We start from the raw sequence: 17,655 nt of genomic DNA on the forward strand, positions 1-17,655 counted from the left end.
GAGTAGATTTTCGTTGTCCTATCGGTAATTGGTGAATTGCTATGATTGGTTTAATTTGCTTGTGGTTATGTTGCTGTCCTTTGGTGCCCATGATATGAGCACGCGCGTGGATCACACCATAGGGTTAGTTGTATGTTGATAGGACTATGTATTGCAGGGCGAGAGTGACAGAAGCTTCAACGTAGCATAGAAATTGATGCATACGGGATTGAAGGGGGACCAATATACCTTAATGCTATGGTTGGGTTTGACCTTAATGAACGTTGGTAGTTGCGGATGCTTGTTAATAGTTCCAATCATAAGTGCATAGAATTCCAAGTCAGGGATGACATGCTAGCAGTGGCCTCTCCCACATAAAACTTGCTATCGGTCTAGTAAAGTAGTCAATTGCTTAGGGACAATTTCACAACTCCTACCACCACTTTTCCACACTCACTATACTAACTTTATTGTTTCTTTATCTAAACAGCCCCTAGTTCTTATTTACGTGCTCTTTATATTCTTGCAAACCTATCCCGTTACACCTACAAAGTACTTCTAGTTTTATACTTGTTCTAGGTAAAGCGAACGTCAAGCGTGCGTAGAGTTGTATCGGTGGTCGATAAAACTTGAGGGAATATTTGTTCTACCTTTAGCTCCTCGTTGGGTTCGACACTCTTACTTATCGAAAGAGGCTGCAATTAATCGCCTATACTTCTGGGTTATCAAGACCTTTTTCTGGGACCGTTGCCGGGGAGTTATAGCGTGGGCTAAATATTCTCGTGTGTGCTTGTTTGCTTTATCACTAAGTAGTTTTTATTTTCTGTTCTAAGTTGTTCTCTATCTTTAGTTATGGATATGGAACACGAAATACCAAAAAAATTAGGTGTACTTGCTACTCCTGGAGATGGGGAACCTCCTAAAACCCTCGATGCTCATTATGTGAAAGATATTATGCACTACTTTAATAATCCTGAGAAAACCCCATTCAATTATATAATGGGAGACACGTTGGATCAACGTGAATACTTTAGGGATTATCGCTTGACTCAAAAAGGGAAACTATTATGGGATCAAATTCATATGTTGCATTGGTATGCTCGGCAACTATGCTTGAGATATGATTATACTTGTTGCTCTAGGATGAAGGCTCCACACCTTCCCTTTTCATGCAGATTTAATGATAATAAAACCTTGGCTTCTTATGCTAATGGTATATATGATTACTATGATGTGGAACAAATAGAAGAATTCGTTGCTTTTATGGGTGCTTATTAAATTGAATCTTTGTTTAAAGAGTGTGAAAATCTTGATGATGATGTTTACAGACCTGAAAATTTTGCTATACTTAAATATTGCTATGAGAATTATGAATTCTATTCCAATATTGATGAATTTATTGAGAGAGTCTCCCCTGTCCAAGAAGAGACTAATATTTTGCAGGAGTCTATGGAAGAAGAAACTGATGAAACTGTGAGCTCATTGGATGAAAAAGATGATGAGGAGAGCAAAGAACAAAAGGAGGAAGATCGGATTAGCTACCCGTGCCCACCTTTCAATGAGATTAACTCTCCAACTCATACATTATTTAATGCCCCTTCGTTCTTACCGAAGGATGAATGCCATGATAATTGCTATGGTCCCGTTGATTCTTTTGAATTATCCCTTTTTGATGATGCTTGCTATGCTTGTGGCGAAGATGCCAATATGAATTATGCTTATGGAGATGAACTTGCTATTGTTCCTTATGTTAAACATGAAATTTTTGCTATTGCACCCACACATGATAGTCCTATTATCTTTTTGAATTCTCCAAACTACACTATATCGGAGAAGTTTGCACTTATTAAGGATTATATTGATGGGTTGCGTTTTACTACTAAACATGATGATTTTGATAGATATAATATGCATGTGCTTGCTGCTCCTACTTGCAATTATTATGAGAGAGGAACTACATCTCCGCCTCTCCATGTTTCCAATAAGATAAAATTGCTAGAAACTGTTTATACTATGCACTGGCCTTTACTATGTGTGCATGAATTGTTCTTTTATGGCATGCCGATGCATAGGAAGAGAGTTAGACTTCGTTGTTGCATGATATATGTTAGTTTGTGCTCACTACTAAATCACAAATCATTGTTAATTAAAATTGGCTTTGATATACCTTGGGATCCAGGTGGATCCATTACTTGAGCACTATATGCCTAGCTTAATGCTTTAAAGAAAGTGCTGCCAGGGAGATAGCCCGGAAGTTTTACAGAGTCATTTATTTCTGTTGCGTGCTTTTATAAAGTTTAAAAACAAAAATAATGTGCCAAGATTTGCCTTTAGGATGTTTACATTGCTTGTTGGTTTGTGCGGTGCAAAACAGAAACTTTGTCTGTAGTGCGCGATTTTACATTTTTTACTGGAACGTCAACCGGTTCTGAAACTTTCTGCACTGTCTTTCCAGACAAATTGTTTATTTTTCCTAATTTTTTCAGAATTTTTGGAGTACCATAAGTATGGTGAATCTTCAGATTACTACAGACTGTCCTGTTTAAGACAAATTCTGTTTTTGATGCATAGTTTGCTTGTTTTGATGAAACTATCGATTTCTATCAGTGGATTAAGCCATGGAAAAGTTATATTACAGTAGCTGCAATGCAAAAACAAAATATGAATTGGTTTGCAACAGTACTTAGAGTAGTGATTTGCTTTATTATACTAACGGATCTTACCGAACTTTCTCTTGAGTTTTGTGTGGATGAAGTGTTCAAAGATTGAGGATGTCTCGATGTGAGGAGAAGAAGGAGAGGCAAGATCTCAAGCTTGGGAATGACCAAGGAACCCCAAGTAAATATTTGAGGAGACTCAAGCGTCTAAGCTTGGGGATGCCCCGGAAGGCATCCCATCTTTCTTCAACAAATATCGGTCGGATTCGTTTCGTTCATGCAATATGTGCAAATCTTGGAGCGTCTTTTGCATTTAGTTTTCACTTTTCTTTTATGCACCATGCTGGTATGAGATAGTCCATGGTTGATTTATAGAATGCTCTTTGCACTTCACTTATATTTTTTGAGGTTGGCTTTATAGAATGCTTCATGTGCTTCACTTATATCATTTGAAGTTTGGATTGCCTGTTTCCCTTCACATAGAAAACCGCCATTTGTAGAATGCTCTTTTGCTTCACTTATATTTGTTAGAGCGTGGGCATATCTTTTGTAGAAAGAATTAAACTCTCTTGCCTCACTTATATCTATTTAGAGAGATGACGGGAATTGGTCATTCACATGGTTAGTCATAAAATCCTACATAAAACTTGTAGATCACTGAATATGATATGTTTGATTCCTTGCAATAGTTTTGCGATATAAAGATGGTGATATTAGAGTCATGCTAGTGGGTAGTTGTGGATTGTAGAAATACTTGTGTTGAAGTTTGTGATTCCCGTAGCATGCACATATGGTGAACCGTTATGTAACGAAGTTGAAGCATGAGGTATTTATTGATTGTCTTCCTTATGAGTGGCGGTCGGGGATGAGCGATGGTCTTTTCCTACCAATCTATCCCCCTAGGAGCATGCACGTAGTACTTTGTTTCAATGACTAATAGATTTTTGCAATAAGTATGTGAGTTCTTTATGACTAATGTTGAGTCCATGGATTATACGCACTCTCACCCTTCCATCATTACTAGCCTCTTCGGTACCATGCATTGCCCTTTCTCACCTCGAGAGTTGGTGCAAACTTCGCCGGTGCATCCAAACCCCATGATACGATACGCTCTATCACACATAAGCCTCCTTATATCTTCCTCAAAACAGCCGCCATTCCTACCTATTATGGCATTTCCATAGCCATTCCGAGATATATTGCCATGCAACTTCCATCATCATCATATACATGACTTGAGCATTTATTGTCATATTGCTTTGCATGATCGTAAGATAGCTAGCATGATGTTTTCATGGCTTGTCCGTTTTTTGATGTCATTGCTACGCTAGATCATTGCACATCCTGGTACACCGTCGGAGGAATTCATATAGAGTCATATCTTTGTTCTAGTATCGAGTTGTAAGTAAATAAAAGTGTGATGATCATCATTATTAGAACATTGTCCCATGTGAGGTTATCAAAATAAAATGGCCAAAGAAGCCCCCCCCCCCCAAAAAAAGAGAGAGACCAAAGAAGCCTAAAAATAAAAAATAAATTAATAAATAAATAATGAGAGAAAAGAGAGAAGGGACAATGTGACTATCATTTTACCACACTTGTGCTTCAAAGTAGCACCATGTTCTTCATATAGACAGTCTCTTGAGTTATCACTTTCATATACTAGTGGGAATTTTCATTGTAGAACTTGGCTTGTATATTCCAATGATGGGCTTCCTCAAATGCCCTAGGTCTTCATGAGCAAGAAAGTTGGATGCACGCCCACTTAGTTTCAGTTTGAGCTTTCATACACTTATAGCTCTAGGGCATCCGTTGCATGGCAATCCCTACTCCTCACATTGACATCAATTGATGGGCATCTCCATAGCCCGTTGATTAGCCACATCGATGTGAGACTTTCTCCTTTTTGTCTTCTCCACACAACCTCCGCCATCATATTCTATTCCACCTATAGTGCCATATCCATGGCTCACGCTCATGTATTGCGTGAAAGTTGAAAAGGTTTGAGAATGTCAAAAGTATGAAACAATTGCTTGGCTTGTCATCGGGGTTGTGCATGATTTGAATACTTTGTGTGGTGAAGATGGAGCATAGCCAGACCATATGATTTTGCAGGGATAACTTTCTTTGGCCATGTTATTTTGAAAAGACATGATTGCTTTATTAGTATGCTCGAAGTATTATTATCTTAATGTCAAATGATAGACTATTGCTTTGAATCACTCGTGTCTTAATATTCATGCCATGATTAGATTACATGATCAAGATTATGCTAGGTAGCATTCCACATCAAAAATTATCTTTTTTATCATTTACCTACTCAAGGACGAGTAGGAATTAATATTGGGGATGCTGATACATCTCCGTCGTATCTATAATTTTTTATTGTTCCATGCCAATATTCTACAACTTTTATATACTTTTGGTAACTTTTTATACTATTTTTGGGACTAACATATTGATCCAGTGCCGGTTCTTGTTTGTTGCATGTTTTTTGTTTCGCTGCAAATCCATATCAAACGGAGTCCAAATGGGATAAAACTCATGGAGATTTTTTTTGGAATATATGTTATTTCTGGGAAGAAGAATCAATGCGAGACGATGCCCGAGGGGGCCACGAGGCAGGGGCGCCCCCCAGGGGGCTGGGTGCACCCCTGACCCTCGTGGCCACCCCGTAAGGCGGTTCGTGCCCTTCTTTCGCCACAAGAAAGCCAATATCCGGATAAAAATCGTGTCCAAATTTCAGGCTAATCGGAGTTACGGATCTCCGGGAATATAAGAAACGGTGAAAGGGCAGAATCAGAGAGCGCAGAAGCAGAGAGAGACAGAGAGACAGATCCAATCTCGGAGGGGCCCTCGCCCCTCCCATGCCATGGAGGCCATGGACCAGAGGGGAAACCCTTCTCCCATCTAGGTAGAAGGTCAAGGAAGAAGAATAAGAAGAAGAAGAAGAAGAAGAAGGGGGTCTCTCTCCCCCTCTCTCCTGGTGGCGCCAGAACGCCGCCGGGGCCATCATCGTCACCGCAATCTACACCAGCACCTCCGTTTTTTGAGGAAAGGATAGTAGGAAAGGCTCCTACTATGTTTTCATATATATATATATATATATATATATATGAATGGGGGGTGTTACAATGTTTTTACATTTTTACAAGTAAGTCCTACCCAGCCCAGACAAGTTTGGGTTAGGTAGGGGAGCAAGAGGGGCTACTACTAGTGTAACTCGAAGATAAAAGAAGAAATGAAGGTAGGGTGAACACCCTTTGTCCTATGTTGGAGGAGGCCAAAATCGTCCTTAAATCTTTTTAGCCAACTATCAATGGTTGGAGCTATCCTCCAGAAATGTTTATTGTTTCTTCCCTTCCACAAACTCCAAGCAGCCACCAAGAGATGTCAAAGAAGAGCGGGTGCCCCCAAGAATTTTTATCTTGTTGAAGAAGTTGGAGGCGGCAGGTGAAGGAGGGCCAGTTAATTCCAGGTTTTTGCCAGCAGGATCGACTGAAAGAGCAAGTGAAAATCATATGATCCACCATCTCCTCATCATGGGTGCCACAGAGCAAACAACTGTGGTCATCACCTATATCATAGTGTCGGCGCTTGAGCATGTCACGTGTGTTTAGTCCATCATTCATGAGAAGCCAGCCAAAAACCTTTATCCTCATGATGCAGCGAGGGTGCCAAGAAGAGAGAAAGCTGGATGGGCGTTCACGTCTCGAAAGTAGAACCTGTAGTAGTCGGCTGGTTGATAAACGGTTTTGCCCCAGGTATAGTACCAGACATCACTGTCAGATGTGGACAGATGCATGTGCAAGGAGAGCTGCTGGATGTCTCGCACCTCGTCCAAGGCTTGTGGGGAGAGTGGTAGGTGAAAAGCCTCCGACAGCGACGTGCTCTCCAAGAAATCCTTGACGGTCCCATCTTCATGCATGGCAAAGGAAAATGCATGGGGATGCGAGCTTTCCAATACGTCTCCAGCCCAAAGATCTTTCCAAACTAGAGCAGTTGTGCCCGAAACCACTTGAACCTGTGTGATGCCTCGGAAGACAGGGGTGAGCTTTGTCCGCATAATACGTGTCCCAAATAAGGTGCACCCACGGGACGTCGAGCTTGTTGTAAAACTTTGTAGGAATTTCATGAGCAAAGCATCATTTTGCAACTTTATATTGATAACACCCAGGCCACCATGATTTTTGGGCTTGCAAACCATGTCCCTGGCGGCAAGGGAGTTGCATTTGCCCCCCTGCTCGGTCTATTTGATCCAGAGGCATCTTCTTCTAATTTTATCGAGCATCTCAATCAGCTTGGGTGAGAACTTGAGCGTGCACATGGCACAAATGAGGAGGGATGTGACGGTAGCATTAAGCCAAGAAAGTTTACCACCGTAGGACATCATTGCGATCGTAGAGGTGAGGCGGCGTTTAGCACTGCACACTAGTGGCATGAGGTCTAGGATAGTCGGTTTGGTTGTGCCAAGAGGGAGCCCAAGATAGGTAAACGACATCGAGCCAACCGAGCACCCAAAGAAGCTCGCAAATGCCAGGGTAGCTTCATCCGACAGGTTGATTGGGATGAGCGTGGATTTAAGGAAATTGATCCGGAGGCCGATGGAGGACGCATAGCCCACAAGGATTTCTTTGATGACCGCAGCTTCCCGAGGACATGCAGGCATAGCCAGGATCGTATCATCGACATATTGGATTATGGGGTAGTCCATTTGGCCAACGCAAGGGAAGGGCATCTGAATTTTCCCCTGCCTAAACGCGTCATTGATAGCTGCTTGGAGGAGATCAGCTGCAATCACGAAGATCAAGGGGGATAACGGGTCGCCCTGCCTTACACCAGTGCAGAAATGGAACTGACGGCCGAGTACACCATTTAATAAAACCGACGATCTCCCGGTTGAGAAGATGCATTTGATCCAAGAAAGCCACTTGTCATTGAAGCCCAAATGTTTCATAATGTTCAACATAGGAGCGTGTTCAATTGTATCGAAGGCTTTGGAAAAATCAAGTTTCAGCGGGATAATTTCCTTTTTAGAGGCATGGCATTGATGAATATATTGGAAGGCCCAGGCAAGGCAGTCCTGGATCGTTCTCCCCTTTATAAAACCATACTGGTTCTTGTGTATGATCTTTAGAATGACTCGTTGCAGGCGGTTGGCAAGCAGCTTAGTGATCATCTTAAGACAACAGTTGAGGAGTGTGATCAGGCGGTAGTCATTGACAATTTCAGGCGAATTGTACTTTGGGATTAAGGTTATCAGGCCATCATTTATGCAAGTGAGATCCAAGTCCCCTTGATGGAAAGCCTCACAAAGATTGTAAAAGTCTTTCTTGATAAGAGGCCAGCATGCTGTGAGAAAAGCCCCACTAAAACCATCAGGGTCGGGTGCTCGATCAGCCGGCATTTCTTTAGTCACTGCATCAATCTCATCGTGGGTAAATGGTTCAGTCAGTTGGTATAGATCATCGTGGCACTGCTGAATGCTAGGGAGGTTGAATTTCATTTCTGCTGGTCTCGAGGTACCCAGTTGGTTAGTGTAGGTTTGGAACAAGAGCACTTCTTTGCCCGCGTGAGTGTCAACGAGGGAGCATTTTCTTTTCTGAAGCTCGCGATGTTGTTACGACGGTACCTTTCAGTAGCAACAGCCTGAAAAAATTTGGTATTCTCATCTCCGAACTTGATCCACCTAATGGTGCAACGTTTCTTCCAGTACTAGTTTTGATATTTAAGTAGGCGCAGTAAATGTTTCTTGGTGATATTCTGAAAGTTCGTCTATGGTATTGTTAGATTTCTGCTATTTTCTAGTTCATCAAGATGAGCAAGGGTCTCGTTGCAGTTAGCAATGGCTACTGAAAGTTGTCAAAGGTTTTTGCTCCAAAGTTTTAGGGAGTGGCGAAGGGCTTTGAATTTACAACAAAGGATGGTCGCTGCATTGTGGGCTCTAACTGGTCTGCTCCAAACCTCTTGGACAAGATCCATGAAGCCAGGGTGTAAAATCCAAAATGGCTCAAAACGGAAAACCTTGCTGCGAGGAATGCAGGTTTGGATGGAAATAATGCAGGGCACGTGATCAGAGACAGGCTTACCAAGAGGCTTGACCAGGGTGTTGGGATAAACATTAGTCCAATGCAGCGAGGTGAAGAACCAATCTAGCTGTTCAAGGAGCGGATCTTGTTGCATATTGCTCCATGTATATGATCGACCTTTTATAGGTAATTCAATAAGGCTCTGCTTACGGAGAATGTCATTGAAAGTACACATGTCATTTGGACACCCCCTGGCTTGTTTCGATTGTCAGGCGCACGAATGTAATTAAAATCGCCAACTAGAAGCCAATCTTGTGTGCTAGGTATATCCAGATTATAGAGCCAGTCGGTAAACGTAATACGAGCATCACCCGAAGAGGGACCATATACATTAACTAACGTCCAAGAATGAGAGGACTATGTGCTAGTAAAGTTAATGACCAGGGCAAAATCAGACGAAAACACCACATCACCAGTAAACACAGAGCTTTTCCATATAGTAATTAGGCCCCCGAAGCTCCTTGAGATGGAACATAAGCAAACTGATCAAATTGCCTGGGGCAACAGGATTTAATAAAGGATAACTCAAAAGAGGATTTCTTTGTCTCTTGAATGCAAACGACCGAGCAACCACTAGTTCGTATGGCGTTATTAAGAGCTAACTGTTTATCATCAGAGTTGATGCCACGGATGTTCCAACATAGAACCTCCCAACTACGCAAAAGGGGCATGCTATGCAAGCAAACTAGGCCCTGGAAGTGCCATCCTCACCAGGCAGATCATCAGTATTCATGGTACCTGAGTGAGAGGTCAAAGCAGTAGTTGGTGCAGGAGCCGCATTGAGGAGTCCTTCAGAAAGTTCAGCAGCAGGGACAACACATCTATTTATACCAATCTTCTGCAGGACATGGACAGGTGTGGAGGAACTTCCTCAGAAGCCATCTCATGGGCAGAGTAGGAGGAGCCAATCGATGGAACCAGCCGGGGTTTAACCCTAGAAGTGGGAGGGCGGGTGTCTGTCACTTGGTTGACCTTGAAGCCATTGTACTTGTTGGATCGATTTCTCCGATGAACTTCAACAGTGGAAATGGGTGCAGGTGCACGGGCCCGACATCCACGAGTCACAACAAGGCCGGCAGGTTCAGTGATGGAGTTAACAGTAGCAAGGCCGGCAGGCTCAGCAATGGGGTTAACAGCGGCAAGGCTAATCCCGTCTTGGTTGATCCTGGGGCTGGAGATACCTAAATGGGGCGGGATGTTGCGTGCATCATCCAGAGGCAGAGTTTCAGATAGAGGAACATCTTCAGCTTGAGCAATGCCAGGGGTTTTTGGCGGCAGAAACTGTACAGACTGCGGAGAACTTTCAGTAATTTCTTCCAGAACCACAGAGGAAGCTGGAGATGGTGGCAGCTGAGAGAAGGTGATGCCGTTGTCGCCAGAGGTGATCAAGACCGAAACCTCCAAGTTAGCAGAATGCATACCATATCCAGTGCGCCAAGGTCCAATGGTGGCAATTGCAGGTCGCAGAGCATGGAAGATGAAGCTGTTCAGTTGCTGCCTGGGAATCGGGTCTGACAGGAGGAGGTTGAGCAGGTCTGAACCTTGGGCAGAGAGGCCAAACTGAATTCCTTGGTTGTGCAAACTGACAGAAACAATTATTGCATCCTGAGCTTCAGACAGTGGTAGAGCGGGAGCAACAACAGGGAACAAAAGCAGAGCATCTTCAGTGGGAGCATAGCTGTCATCAGAAGAGGAGAAGGTGTCGTTCCAAGCCTCCATTGCATTATCAGAGATGTTGTCCTCTGGAACAATACCATGCTGGAAAGTGAGGCCTTGAGCTGCCAACCAAGCTTGATAGTTCACTAGATGAGGGGGAAGGGGTGGCAACGGAGGAGCCGGAGGAATTGGCCATTCCCCCCAACCAACATTGTTCTAAGGAGGCCCATTGCCCTGATTGACATTGTCAGCATTGGGGGCACCATTCTGCACCAACCAGTTGTGCACCTGCTGTTGATACATCTGTTCGGCAGTCAACTCAGGTCCAAACTGCGGATGAGGATTACCGTCAGGTGGTGGTTCTTCTTCACCAGGAGGAAGCACTTCAGGCAGTAGTCCATTCCAGTCGTTGCTTCGAAGGATTGTGATCTAGACAGTCCAGCAGTCACGCGCTCCACCCAGTTGCCAGACGACGAAGCTCTTTGGGATCAGACGGAAGCGCAAGACACGGGCTTTGATCAGCATATACCTCCTATCCTGCCTTGGGTTGTACCAACTGACCAGAGAACCGTATCCACCCAGGGCTTTTGTGATGTAATAATCAGTCTGGTAGTCGTAAGGAAACCCGAAGAACATGAGCCATACCTCAGGGCCAAATGAAGTTGTGCGGTGATTGAGGGCTTCATTGTGTGGCACAAAAGAAATCAAAAGATCTTCTTCTTCAAGCTCGATTGGAGTGGCAACCGCAGTGTCGCGCATGAAAGAATCCACAAATCCAAATATGCCAATGCCAAAAGGTTGGTCGCTGGATTCAGTGGTAAAGAGCTGAAACTCATGGAGCAAACCTTGAACCATGTTGCGGATGGCCGCGTGGCGATGCAGGGGGACGTAGGCGCTGGCTTCAGCAACGGCTACAAAATCGTGGTTGAGCGGCGGGATGGGTCCGACGACCATGCTGCTGCGCACGATACGATCTGTCGGGCCGGGCTCAATGGCGAAGCCCGGCGGGAGAAAAGGCACCGGGTTGAGCGGGTAGTTCGCCATGGACGGTGGAGAGGCGGTGGGCAGTGATGGTGGTGGCTGGTGAAGTGACGCGACCGGGCAGGGCTGCGGTGTGGTAGAAACCGAGGCGAAAGGCGGACCATGAGGGGTAAAGAGGGAAGACTGGGAAGTCTTTGGCGTCCACTGCCACTTCTCGTTGAAACGACGTTTGCGGCAGGATTGCTCCACGTGGCCATAAAATCCACACACAGGGCATCTGATGGTAGGCTTGCGTTTATGATGATTTTGCAAATTAACGGAAGGATCAATTTGTCCGATCAGCGGATGCTTGTTACCAATTGTGGGTTGCAAAATATGGTGAGATTGGGACTTAGCAAATAAGGGGCAATCAACGGCCTTATGACCAGGCGAGGAGCAATTAATACAAATCAGTCTGGCTTGGCAAGAAGCCTTGTGGTGTCCCCATTGGAGGCAACGAGATCAAAGAACCGCCCAATTAGAGGATAATTCCAAAATTTCAGCTTCGGAATAGTGGGCCTGGGCCAGATCAGCTTTATGACGGGCCGAGAGAGTAGCGGGCCAAGAAACATGCGAGGGTGCATATTTGAACGCAGACTTCAGGTAACATTGAGGCAGCGAGGGATACGGGACAGATAGAGGACATTTAAAAGCACCCAATTGAATGTAATTACCCTGCTGTGATTCCTCATATTGAGCTTGGTTCAAAAAATGGGCAATTAATGCTGCGCGATCATTGTTGGCAGTAACCATGCTAGCTGCTCGAGAAGAATTTGCCAAAGAATAATCCATGTAACTATGATCCTCAGGAGCATCGTGAGAATGCGTATGATCATGTTGAACTTGTTCCAAATTAGAAATGGACGCTTCATCTGCGTTCTGGTTAGAAAACCGCATGGACGAAATCGGAATCAAGCCAAACTTACACAACACTTTCTTAGAACTTGAACTTAAGTTGGAATCCGAGTGTAAGAACTTGAGAGAGGATTTAACAGCCATCGTGCGTCGAGAGGATAGATCCTTTAGCTCTTCATCAGCATGCCAACAGGATTCATCAATCGGAGCATTGGCAAAACGACCATTGTAAAGATGGAAGTGACAAACAAAATCTGGCCAGACACGATCCCTCAAACGGTGGATGAAATGTCCCACTTTGTTATTGGCCACCGAGAACCGAAAAGAACGAGAATTGATTTGAAGCACTTTGAAACCAGAGCTAATACCCCCAATGCAGCATTGGAGTGCAATACCAACCGAATCCACAGAGAGAGTGAAAGAAGACGAGGAGAAATAGACCACCAAAAAGAATTCCTTGGAGTCTCGAGAAGGAGAAAAATGGACCGTGTGCCAAACCTTCATCTCACCTGATCGGCCAAGGCAAGGCCAGGTGCAAAATCTCAATGCAAGAGGCCTTCCATGAGGAACTACCCTAGGAATCGCCATGGAGCTTGGTGGGTGGTGGGAGGGGAGAGGTGGGAGAGGAGATGTAGGGGAGAGCCATCATCTAAAATCCCTTTTGATTGCACACCAACACCTCCATCATCTTCACCAACATCTTCATCAGCTTCCCCCATCTATCTACAACGGTCCACTCTCCCGCAACCCGCTGTACCCTCTACTTGAACATGGTGCTTTATGCTTCATACTAGTACAATGCCCGTGCGTTGCCACGGGCTCTTGAAATAGTTTGCAAGAGTTATATAAATATAATGCATGTTAAATTTCACACGTACGGACAATATAACACAGACACAATTATTTAATAATTAAAGTACATTTTTGCAATGTAAATTTCCAAAAAGAAAAATTAACGGCATGTCCATGTAACAAACTTAATGGAGTTCCAACTAAACATCTATTATAAAATTATTAATATCTAGGTTATACGCTTAAGAAATTCTTTCACAATATACGGAAAGTTGTCTTTAGCTTCATTCCCACGATGTTTTAGCAAGTATAATAAAAACTGCTTTCTCAACTCATATCCATCCTGCACAAACAATATATGTAGTTAGTATGAAAATAAGTAATGGACAATACTCACCGCGCAAACCGGCTTGACCCGTTCCACCAGAGCATAAAATGAATCATCGCTAATCATAATTCCCATTAACATCAACCAGTATTCTTGGTGTTTATTACTATTAGTCAACTGGCATTTCAAGTTTCATTACTGCCTGAAATGAAGGTTATCACTCTAAAATAGCATGGTCATATTAGTGACCGTGCAAACTTCAAGATTTAAAACCGATAAGCAGCCCTTCAAATTGGAAAGGGTGCACGTGCAGCGCACGTAAGTTTAGGAATTTCTTCATCATTTTGATTATCTAAATCAATTTTTTTCATAATAGTTGTCACAATAACATGTTATGTTTAACAAGAATTGGTCTAAACTGAAATTTTATAACAATCCAAAGTCCAATTTCGGCAAACAGCCTCCTCGCTAGCAAGATGTGTCAGCACCATCCAATCGCCATCTCGCAACTGTCATCCTAGTGGTTTGGATTTCTGAATATGTTTGTCTCTTTCCTGCCGCACGCAACACTTTATCTCCATGTCATGCCGAATCTTCTTTTTGGGCTATCATCAGGGGATTTTGTCTACCTAAATATAATTACACACCATGAAGACAAGCTCGAATTGCTGGTGGCTTGGATCGTCTCAACAACACCCAACCAAGAAAGAACCGACCAGGCTCGATCCTCTGCAAGGAGGGCAAACCAAATCATCTCCTTTTTTATCAACACAGATAGAATGTTCAAAACAATGCCATCGTAATCAACATGGGCAAAACATAGCAAAAAATAAGGACATGCTATTGTTCTACGCGAGACAATAAGCAACTTCAGCATCCAGTGTCCCATCATCTACCATGAAGATTGGGAACTCCGTCGTTCCAAGATATGCTTCAATATTTCAATATTTCAAGATTGGGAACTCATTGCATGTAACTTTTTTCTTGCTTGTTAGCATAAACCCTGACATTGTCACCCCACAACAGAAAACATTAAGGTTTCAAAACAAAAGAAAACATTTGAACAAAAGAAAGTTAAAGTATAGCAGATCTCAACCCATCTTACATCGCAAACTGTTAACCCCAATATTTCATGATCTGAATGGGGCAATTAAGGTTGGATTTTGTCTCTGACGAATCAGATTTCTGGACATTGTCAACATCAAGATTCCATCGCATGGTTTCATAACAATCAACATGTACATGGATCTCTGATTAAATTCTAGCCACTACCATGAAGCTCCCGGTCAGCAAGAGTTGTATTTTTTCTGTTTAAGCGGGCACCTAGTTTTTCTAATACATGGATGTAATTCTCCCCATGTGGCTCAAAAGAAGCATGATGCCCCTGGGTTCCTGAACCTTGACCCAACGCCACCCATTTATTTGTGACAATTTATGCCCAAATTTATCTCAAACAAAAGGTATGCCCAGATCTGTAACACAAGCAGCTGAACAATTAAAAAATATAAATATCCTAGCCTTCTTTTTCATACGACTCATGAGATTCTACAGCAACAAAAATGATTTTACATTGTTTTTCACACACACATGAACCAGAGCTGCTAGGCAGCAATATTCCACCATTTGACAATAACTATAACGATAAAGAATGACTACCAGACCATATCCTTTACTACATAATGGAATACTAATGTGCAAACAAATGCCACCATTGCTCCTGAAGTATTCATATCATCGAGTAAGAATGGTTGCATGTATATCACCTTTTCCAATCCAATGAAACTGATGTTATAACGCATTACACATGCTATGAAAGAAATTGATGAGAACAATATTACATTTGCTCTTACTGCAAATCAACACCAACAAATCTATAATAGGTTCATGCATAAAGCAAGTGAATTTGAAAAAGAAACCAGAACCTTATTAAGTGATCCTAATTCCATGCAAAGTTGCCTAGGAAAAATAGAAGTGGAGGATCAAGGTGGATTCCAAATAATAGTAATATAATACTCCTTCAAGGTAAAAAAAATGAAATCTAGTGGGTACAAGCATTTTGAATAATAAACAAAATTAAGATCTAACTATATACGTGCAATACATGTTTCTAAAATTCAAAGTATGTATGAATATATGTAAATAAAAGTTTTGCTTAGGTCATAATTTTTCATACTTCACAAACATCTTATCCTGTCAAATCATTGGTGCACATCCCCATTGTGCAGGATTTTTTTGGAACTTCCTATCTCCACTTACATCATGGATAGCATACAGCAAAAGTTAATTAAAATTCAATAGACTTCTATGAGATGACATGAGTGACGATCGGTGCAGGTTTATGGCATTGAGCATCATCTACTAACCCTTCAAAATGATGATTTTCATTTGGACCAAGTACATCTCAAGCTGCAAGCACAATAAAATCACCATGGGCTTGGAGCCCACCATCTCTCCACGTTCCTGCATGTGAAGAATTAACTAGTGCCCCAAGTCAGAACTACTGCTAACCTTATTCATGTAGACCTTACTAAAAATTCAGAAAATATGCAGAGTATCCATTTTTGTTAACCTAGCTATCTGCAGTCCAAGACAGAGCGTGACCATAATCCACACTACAACACATGAATATAGCTACCTTATGGGGCATATATGCCTAATCCTCATATCTTCTTGTTTGGAAAAGAGTTGACCATTTGCACATAGTATAGAATGGCGAAGATTGAACATGCTCTCATAAAATTGGGGAATGGTGTGGAGCTCCATAAGCGACGGCGGCGATGCCGGCTACAGTTGTTCTGACAGGAACTAATTTGCTTACTCTTCGTTTTCAGTTAACCACATAGTACTACACTGCCATATACAAAATCAGGAGAGGAAGGTACCTTCTGTATGCCCACTGCACGGGAGAGTTTTGTGGCGGACTGTATACATGGACGCGATAATCTTGTTTCGGAGGAGCGCCCAACTGCGGCATGGAGGTCAGAGAGGGGTGAGAGCCGGACCGGCGTGATTCACACAGTGCAAACCTGATAAACAAAACGCAAAAGTCCAGCACCTGGTTTACTGCAAGGAGCTCACTGGTGTCCAGATTCAACCCGAGGTAGACTTGCCCATTATCTCGCCCTTCCGCCATCGGATCGGCGGGATGTCCCCTGCTCAGCCGCTCCCGTCGACAGGTACGGCCGTCCGCGACTGCAGGCGTTGTGGCGGCGAGGGACTCTTGGAGATGCGATCGAGCAGCCTACCCCTTGACTTGCAGAGGCAGGAGCTGATACGGACGCCGATCCCACTGAGGGGCCCGGCGGAGTGTTGGTGCGGACTTGATGATTCGACACATGAAGTCGAATAGATCATGGAACCCGGCACCGCCGCCGGCATCAGCGGGGTCCCGTCGCATGGGTCGTGGTCTAGGCTCGGGGGTCGTGTCGACGGCGGCATGGAGGTAAGAGAGGTGAGAGCCTGCTGGCCGTGCCCTTCCTCCCCTCCCTTCCTTCTGTTCTCCCTGGAACCGCAGCAGGCCATGGAGGAGCTCAGCCGCCGCCGTCGTCCCTCCGACTCTCGCCGGAGCCGTCCGTCGTTGACCCGATCCTGCTGCCATCCGCCAGATCCACAGCAGCCCCGCCGGAGCCCACAACTTGGCCATCACCGTTCCCTCGAGATGCCGCCGCCTCCCTGTGTTGACCGCGTCGCTCACCTGCATTCAGGGATCTTTCGATATCGGATTGTGTTTTCCTTTCCTTGGATTAGGAAACGATGTACCGGGGTCGACGCGGGGCGCGCGGAACGTTTGGTACGGCAGAGTTTTCGTCCGCCCAGGTAAATTGCTAAGCGCGTTTTTGGCTCTGGATTAGATTAAATTAAGTGATTCTGATCGTGTGGTTATAATTGAGCTATGTTGTTATGTGTACGTTAGGCTGGGTACACTTAGCGATGTACATGTTTTCTTCTTTAATAAGTAGTAGAGATGATTTACCTATGAATTTCTTTAAATCCATTATTTGTTTCCTCAAAATCTATTATTTATTTCCTAAAGCAAATTGCATTAATGAGAGAAATTCACTTATTTGGTTAAGGTAGGAAAGAATCTATTATTTGTTTCCTAAAGCAAATTGCATTAATGGAAGAGATCCGTTGATTTGGCTAAGGTAGGAAAGAATCTATCATTTGTTTCCTAAAGCAAATTGCATTTATGAAAGAGATTCGTTGATTTGGCTAAGCTAGGAAAGTTAGATCCGTGATCTTTTTTCATTACGAAAGTGTTGAAAATAAACCGTATTAA

This window comes from Triticum aestivum, chromosome 4D (genome assembly GCF_018294505.1).
Source record: "Triticum aestivum cultivar Chinese Spring chromosome 4D, IWGSC CS RefSeq v2.1, whole genome shotgun sequence".
Taxonomy (NCBI): domain Eukaryota; kingdom Viridiplantae; phylum Streptophyta; class Magnoliopsida; order Poales; family Poaceae; genus Triticum; species Triticum aestivum.